This window comes from Carlito syrichta, unplaced genomic scaffold (genome assembly GCF_000164805.1).
Source record: "Carlito syrichta isolate Samal-C Ts95f unplaced genomic scaffold, Tarsius_syrichta-2.0.1 Scaffold308240, whole genome shotgun sequence".
In the NCBI taxonomy this organism is placed as follows: Eukaryota; Metazoa; Chordata; class Mammalia; order Primates; family Tarsiidae; genus Carlito; species Carlito syrichta.
Window position 1 is genome coordinate 439,795 of NW_007252336.1, and position 8,975 is coordinate 448,769.

At 44.7% G+C, this 8,975-nt stretch overlaps 1 pseudogene; it reads right to left on the minus strand.

The window, feature by feature from the left end:
- Positions 1-5,873: 5,873 nt before the first annotated feature.
- Positions 5,874-6,533, minus strand: LOC103267766 (annotated as a pseudogene).
- Positions 6,534-8,975: the final 2,442 nt, after the last annotated feature.

Below are 8,975 nucleotides of genomic sequence, written 5' to 3' on the forward strand. Positions count from 1 at the left end.
TTCAACTTGGGTTAAATTGCACGCTCTACTTCAGGAAGGCGACTTTGCTTTCTGGCTCATGCCCATCAGTGCACAAATAAGCTGTATCTCCAATCTCAAACCACAGCAAAACTCAGGGAGCCCCCTCAATGCTGTGCCCCTCCTGACAGCCTTGTTTCTCCGCCTTTCTTTATAGCGAGTCTTTCTGCCAATGTTGCCTTTACTTTTGTGAAGACATTTTCTCATCTCCCATTCATTTTGAAATCTGCTGCTCAGACTCAGTGGCGTTTACTTGCCAAATGTTGTGGTCAGCTTTCAGTTCTCATCTGCCTCTCAACTCATGGGTCACAGTTAAAATCACCTTTTCCTTGAAGTCTCTCTCTCTCTCTCTCTCTCTCTCTCTCTCTCATCAGGGTCTTGCTCTTTTGCCCAGGATGGAGTGCAGTGGCACAATCACAGCTCATCCAGCTTCGACTTAGTGGGTTCAATCGATCCTTCCACCTTAGTCTCCTGAGTAGCTGGGAATACAGGCACGTGCCACCACTCCCGGTGAATTTTTTGTTTTTTGGAGAGAGGAGGTCTCGCTATGTTGCCCAGGCTGGTCTTGAACTCTCGAACTCAAGCAATCCTCTTACCTCTACCTCCCAAAGCACTGGGATTACAGGCCTGAGTCACCGTGCCCGACCTAAAATACTTTTATCTTTTGGTCTTCTGACTCCTTTCTTTCTCCTCTTCCCTCAAAGACTGCTGCTTCTCCATCTCTTTATCCCCTTCACCTGGAAAGGCTGTGACTGTTCACCACTCAGGAGCTACTTGCCTTCATCAGTTTCTTAATTTTTATTTATTTTTTGAGTCAGAGTCTCACTCTGTCACCCAGGCTGGAGTGCAGTGACGTGCTCATGGCCACCGCAGCCATGACCTGCTGGGCTCAGGTGATTCTTCTGCCTCTGCCTTCCAAGTAGCTGGAACTGCAGCTTTTTTTTTTTTTCTTAATTGTAGAGATGAGGTCTCACTAAGTTGCCCAGGCTAGTCTCAAACTCATGGGCTCAGGCAATTCTCTCACCTTGGACTCCCAAAGTGCTGGGGTCATAGGTGTGAGCCACTGCGCCCTGCCACCTTCTTTATTTAAACTCTCTCCCCTGGTGGCCTCACCTAGCCCTTGCCTTTGAATGCCATTTGCATGCTGAGGCCTTTTAAGTAATATGTCTGTCTCCAACCTGCCCCTCAACTACGGGCTCAGGGCTCAATATCTGCGGGACCCCGTATTCAGCTTTTTAACAGACATCTGAAATTTAACACGTCCAAAGCTGATACTCCTGCCTGCCGCCACCGCTGTTTTCTTGTTGGTAAGCAGGGACTCAGTTGACATTCTGCTCCGAGTCTACCTGCTTCCACTACCTCCACCACTAATGCCTCAGTCCAGGCATCAGTCCCTTTCACCTGAATCAGTGCAGTCACCTCTTCCTGGTTCTCGGCCTCCACCTGTTATCCCTAGAATCTGTTCACGGCAACCAAAGAGATTCTTTTTTTTTTTTTTGAGTTGGAGTCTCACTCTGTCGCCCAGACTAGAGGGCAGTGGCTGCTCCCGGCCACCGTAGCCTCGACCTGCTGGGCTGCAGTGATCCTTCCACCTCAGCCTTCCAAATAGCTGGAACTACAAGCGCGCGCTACCTACCACACACGGCTAATTTTTTTGATTTATTGTAGAGATGAGGGCTCACCAAGTTGCCCAGGCGGGTCTCGAACCCGCGGGCTCAGGCAATCCACTCACCTCAGCCTCCCAAGGCGCAGGATTACAGGCTGAACCACTGAGCCTGGCTAGCCAAAGAGATTCTTTAAAAACTATAAACCAGGTTAGGCCACTGTTTTGTCCAAAGTCCTCCAATGGCCCCTGTGTCACTCAGGAGAATCCGGAGTCCTTGCTGTGGCCTTCAAGGCCTACAGGGCTTCCTGGACTCACCCCCAGTCTCTGAACTCATCCCTGTCTCTCCCTCCTCACTGTTCTCATGCCCCATCCACTGCTCTCTGCTTTTTGAACATGCCAGGCGAGCGTCCACTTCAGGGCTCCTGTACTCGCTGTGGCATCTCTCAGGAATGTTCTTTCTCAGGGGTTCTCATGGCTCGGTCCCTTCTTCCTTTTGCCCCAATGTCGCTTTGCCAGAGAATCTTCCTTGGATACCCCATCTGGAACAGCACGTGTTCGTCCCACTCAGCTCCTTCAGCTGCTTTATTTTTACTGTCATCTGACACCCTGTATATCGAGTTGACTTTACGTATTACATGTATGCATTAGCATCTGAAAGCCACAAGGACAGAAACTTTTTGTTCACTGCTGTGAGGGGGGACCCCCCAAAATCCCAGAATTATCTTTTGGGGGGCAGGCCCCTTGTAGGACAGGTTTCCCCATTAGGTGAGTGTTCTAGGAACCCACCGATATTAGTGGACAAGCTAGTGTTGTTGAAAGGGGCTGCGTTTGGTTTCAGTGAATTCTGGGGGGGAGAGTTTTTCAAAACACTTGCCCATTTCATGATGGGTGATTTACGAGTGTACCTGCCCACACCACGCTGAGTGTTCAGCGGTTTTTGACCAAAAACAGCATGACCCCCATGCCCCAACCTCCCCATCACTCATCTCACCCTGAGCAACTTTTTTTTCTTTGCTTGTTTCCCTGGGTGAAAAATGTCCTCAAAGGGAAATGTTATAAAAAATGGCAGAAGCACTAAAAGGGATCAAAATTGACAAGTTCAAAGACACTTGAAAAAGTGTCTCTATAGGTGTATTGCATCAAATGGAGAGTGCTTTGAAGATGACTGAAGTTTACACATGTAAGTATACAATTTTTAAAAAAATAAATTCTGGGTCTTTTTGGCATTCCCCATATATCTCTAACATTGAGAAGAATGGTTGTTAAAGAGAAAGTGCTGAAAGCATTCTCTAAACTTGAATGAAGCATGTTGAGAGGGACACTGCAGCTTCCTTTCACATGCTCAGATTATAAGACATTGCTCTCAAGATTCTCTGTCCCAATTTTCTCGTGTCTTTAAAAAACTTTCGTTAGCTTTTTGTTTTGAAACAATTATAGACTTACAAATATTTGCAAAAATAGAACAGAGAAGTTCCATCTACCTTTCACCCAGCTTTCCCCAAAAGCATCATCTTCCCTGACTACCCCTTCTTATTTCATTTGTTTCCTTTACCCCAGTTTCTTCTTTCTTCCAGGATTTGCTTCTAGACTTCCCTTCTCTTGGTTTGTAGTGAAGTCACTGATGCACTTTCTTCAATACCAATATCAAACTTCTTCTCCAAGATGATGGTCCTACCAAGGGAGGGGTAGAACGCGTCAGTTAAATGGAAGAAAACAGGTTTAATCCTCTTTTCATAATAAATAACTAAAAAGCAAAGAAAGTTCATTTCATCTTTTTTTTTTTAGATTCAAAAATATGGTTTATTTAAAAAGTAAATTAGAAAGAGAGGAGATTCATCTCTCCAAGGTAGGGGAGGGGGCCAAAACTTAAAACATGGCTCGGCTATAGCTCAGAGAGCACGTGGTCACACCATAGCTTGGCAAGGCAATGGCTGCAATTTCATCTTTTAAGGTTGTAGTTCTGCAAAAAGATAGTGTTTCTTCTGTAAATTCTGTATAGCAACTTGCTTGCTGTGACTTCTAAAGACAGGCAATTTGTTGACTCCAGTGTGTATTTTATCTCTTATAGGCAACTGTTTAGGAATAATTGAATACGATCAAATATATCATTTTCTATATATGTTGACATTTCTTTTTAAGAAATTATTTATCCTGCTAAGTTGCTGTCATTTTTTAAATTCAGCAAATATTTATTGTGTACTTACTATGTGTCACGTCCCATCCTAACAATGGTTTCTTTATCCCAAGATGATCTGGGATGAACATCACCATTAAGGCCTGGTGAGTCCTGATGGATTGAAAACTCCAGTCTTCCCGGTCAGTAGGTTATTCTCCATGTAATGGGCATTCATGTTCAGGTCATAAGGGCATGATTATGCTCTAAAAGCTGGTTTCCAGAGTAAAAAAAAAAAAGAACCAGTGTCCCTCCTAATGTGCTCCACATATAAGATAACCACCATTTGGCGAAATAAGGGTCATCAATTTCATAATCAGTAAAAAGAGGTTATGCCTGGGACATCACTAACAGCTGTTGTTAAAGTCCTTTTAACAACAGTAAATGCCCCCTTCATATTCAATATGATTAGAAACCTGCCCCATCGCAGTGTATTCCTGCAATCCTGCTACTCTCCAGTACTAGCAGTGTGATTACTGTGTCTGAACCATCCTTGTTCCCACCTGTGGATCCAGCATACGTGTTAACCACAGACCTTTTTACTCGGATGAATCTTGGTTTGGATGATAAATGAAATGGTCAACCCGAGTGATATGGTCTCTGGGATAAACCATCACGGCGCCATTCCTATTTATTGGTATTACCTTGTCACAAGCTGTGAAAACAGTTTTCCTTTTGATTGTTTCTTCCTGAGTTGTCACAAAGACCTTCACATAAAATCACTCTCTCCCATTAAAGTAATTATTGAAACTCCCTTCAGTAATGACCACTTGTTTTAGTTTTCCTCCTCAGATTCCAGAGACCAAATGTAGAGGTTGCTTTTGCTGGGTCAGGATCAAAATTGTTCAGAGGCACCAGCCTTGGACAGGGAAAATTTTGTCTGACTATCTAATCCACAGGAATCTTAAAGAGACATTTTTCCTTGGTAATATTATCTTGTAGAAAGAGTCTGTGATTGACTGCTAATTTTAGTCCTGAGAATGGGAAAATCAACGGACTTAATTTCAGTGGACCATGTGTATTTGTGGACTAAAAAGATACTTAATGTCTCTAGAGTTGCTACTACGGAATTAAGAATTGAAAGGTGAATCTGGGTGGCCTCTGTGGACTTAATCTCTGTTAAAACTATTTAATCTCTGTGATTCACAAGGAAAGATTTTCTTGAGTTGATGAATATAACATTTCTGGGATTAGGTGTTTCTACAATTGTATTCTTGGCTTATGGCAGCATCACCACTATTTAATTTTGCAACATTGATCACTAATTTTTTTTTCATCTATGGCTATGTCCTTTTAGTACTGAAGCACTCAATCAACTCAATGTAAAAAAAAAAATTCTTTTTAATAATGTGGAATCATGAAGACAAAACAACTAGTGAGGAAACTGCATTGTTTTTATCTGATTGTTTTGCTGTTTTGTAACCCTTCTGTGAAATATGGGTAATTCTATTATTTTTGACTTTCCTGATACAGTTGCTGTAAGAGTAAGTTATATACTTAGTAAAACATTATGAGCATTTGGGATAATAGATGCAAAATGAATTCATTGTTCTTATTTGTAGCTTGTTTGAAAAATTAGATAAAATGAGACAAAGTAACCAAAGTATGTTTTTGTTTTTCTCCCCCCTTTTTCCTTCCTTTATTTAAAATGAAAGTATATTCAAAAATATTATTTTTAGCATAGTCAGCTTCATTATAAGACACCGATGGACATTGAAATATAAGTGCTACTTCTCTGGTGTTGATTTAAACAAATCCCATGCTTTTATGACTATTAAGAAGGTCCAGTAATAGGCTCTCAATCCCTTCTTTTTTTGGGGGGGGACAGCTTGGTTCACTTTATTTTTTTATATGAAAACCCTATGTTGTTGCCACTGCTGGAGCCTGGGTCCTCTGCATGGAGACTCTGGTGTGGGTCTTGACGAGATGGTCGGTGAATTCTTGATAAGGAAACTTGATGAATACTGTCTCTTTCCAGAGGTCAGGAGTCAAGTAACTATAGGTCCTAGAGATGGCAACAAAGGTGGCCTTGGCGAAGTTGCCCAGGGTGGCAGTGCATCCCCTGGCCAAGGTGTATCAGTCATCAATGCCACTCATCATCAGTAGTTTCTTGGGCATGGGGGAAAGTCGATGCCAGTGCCCCTGGGGGCAGGGATAAGGCACACCAGCACAGAACTGTAGTGGCCAGTCACCTTGCAAGGGACGGTGTGGGGCTTGCTGATCTTTTTTCCCCCAGTAGCCTCTCCACACAGGGATGATGGACAGGGCTAGGATGATGGCCTCTTGGGTGGCAGTGGCTACTTCCTTTGAGCACCTAACACCCAGACTGATGTGGCCATTGTAGTCCCTGATGGCAACAAATGCCTTGAACCTGGTCCAATAGCCAGCGCAGGTCTGCTTTTGCATGGGCGTCATCTTCAAAACCTCATCCTTCAGAGACATGCCAAAGAATAAGTCAATGATCTCAGACTCCTTGATGGGCAGGGAGAAGGGATAGACCTCCAGTGACTTGATCTTCATGTCCTTGACCAGGTGACCCAACTTGGTGACTGGCATCCACTCCTTGTCCTTGGCCTTGCCTCGGCGAACTCCGTGGCCTCACCCCCGACCCTGACCATGGTCGCTACCTTGGCCCTGGAGGCCACTGCCAAAACCTCAGCAAAAGCCACCGCGGCTTCCTATTTCAGGGCCTCCGGGACTTCCAGGCCCTCCCGCTGTACCTGCATCATCCACCATTTGGTATTTTTTTGGGAAAAAAAAAATACCAAAGCTCCAATCTGTTGAAAAGCTCCAATCTCTTCTTAACCCAAGGAACTGGGCTGAATGGTGAAAGGAAACTTCTCCTAAGAGTTATCCCTCTTCCTATGTCATCAATTTCATACCCTTCACCCAACCTGCCCCGCCTAGAAAATCCATAACAAAATCTAGAGTTTTTCCTTTAATATAGAGCCGAGCCAGCTTCCTATCTAGGGATCCCGGGGTGTTTTTATAAAACACTGCCTGGACAATTGCCCCAAAAGCCCTGCAGTTCTTGAGTGGATACGCGGGTTCCATGACTTGAAGGTAAAGGCATCAGGTTCTTGGAGAGGTTGGGGAGGGAAACTGGGCTTCTAGTCTTCCAGGAAACCAACCCCACCGGGATCATCTTGATAGGTCATATTATACATCATATGCTAAGAACACCTGTGGTTTTCTTAAAAGCTGAAGACCTGCAAGAAGAAGGTAAGAAGGAAAAATAGATTGTTGTTTCTGATGAAAAGCAATGCCTGATTCCTAACTTGGAGACAGGAACTATCCATAATGCACTGTATCATTTTTTGGCAGGGTTACTCTGAGTAGCCTGTGCACATCCCTGCAGTTCCCAAGAAAGGTGCTCACTGTCTTCCAGCCATTAACAGGACAAGGATTTGTTGACATGCCAAGGCTAGGATTTGGGTATCTGAATTAGGAAATGGAATGTGATCATTTGGTTGGAGAACTCTAGGTTTCTCAAGTACTTTTGTTCCATGAGTGATTCCTAGAAAACATAGGAGCAGCCATAGCAACTGTAAGTCTACCAGATGGGAACCAGGTAGTGGATACAGTGGGGGTGGGACATGTGTTTGTAGGGGAAAGGTGACATCTTTCAGGCTGTGCTTTGCTGGAAGGTTTGCCCTTTAAGCAGGGACTGCCTCAGGCAACATTTCCCTAACTTGGAAGAGTTGTTCCTCTCTCCCACTCCTCTCCCCCACCCCACACTCACAGCCTCATCCCCCAACCCAGAGGTATAATTTTCTAACCTGGTCACCCAAGGTCCCTTTGTTGTGGCTCTTTCCTGGGCCGGTATGCTCTGGGCCTTGTCTACTTCTCACATTGACCAGATTTCCTATGAAATGCCACCTGCACCATGCCCTATTCCCCAGGGTATTTATTTCTGATTTCCAAGGGAACTGGACATTATCTGGTGATCTAATTCAAACAAAAGCAGAAAGGGTAGAGTGGTAAAGACATTATCTTTCCTGATGCAGAGGTGGAGGGTAGCGGGCTCCCAGAGCAGCCCTATTTTAACTCAGAGATATATATCTTTCAGGGGTGAAATTCCAGGAGCTGTGTTTCAAATTATTGGGAGGAGTGTTCTGGGGACAAGGACGTATACTTTGTCACCCTTAAAGTCATGCACATAGAATCAATGCCTGTGCAGAGTAGGGAAGGCCCAGCCCTGGAGTCTCGGAGAGCCACTGTCTCTGTCTTGGTGTCACCATCATTGATGAGGAGAAGCTGTCACAGAGGACAGCCCGAGACGTGCCCGACAGCTCTGTCAACAGGAGACCGAGGCCTGCACGTGCCTCTTCCCTCCCAAAGGGTTGGCAGAGAAACAAGGTGCTGGGTGCCCGCCCCATGCACATGTGCCCCCACCCAGACACTCCCAGCCTCACCCCATAGTTTGCCTGCAGGCTGGTTCCTAAAAGATCAGAAAGGCAAATGACTCAGAAGCGCCCGGGGCTGGTTCCCACTTGGGATGTGTGACCTCACAATGTGTGCCTGGTGGCATCCAGTTGTGCATGGCCACTGATCAGATCTCTACTCTGCTGTCTGACTGTCCTTGGAAAACGGCAGCCATCCTTTGTTTCTGATTACATAACGACTTAGGCCTAAAAACTTAAAAAAAAAATGCCAACAGCAGTTTTGATCTGACACTGTTTATGTTTCATTTTTGCTCTGCTAATCCAGGCCTTTTGGAATATCTTCCTAGCCTGGCTAGGACGTAGTCACTGAGTTACTGACTGGGCGGGCCTCTGATTTAACTCTGAACGCCTAGGAGAACTTCTCATGTGACTTACAGGATTCCCAGTGAGAAGCAAGAGCACTGTTGTTGGTTCTTAATCATGGTGTAGTTTCTTCTTGTAAACGTGAGTTTTTCATACTCACAAATGCACATAGGTGTGGGGTTTCCTGTGCCGGCCAAGCACACGCAGCCACCCCATGGAGTAGTCTCCGTCTACTTATTGTTTTCTCTTTTGAAGTAACTGCTCCACTGCTCCTAGATTATTAAATGATAGTAAATACAGAAAGATGCTTAGCAAAGCCACCTGGAGTCATAACTTCAGTTTTGAGCAAGAATGGCATTGAGACTGGATGCTTGCAACCGAGAGATTTTTCTGGGAAAGTGACAAGTTACAGAACTGTAATCAACAGCAT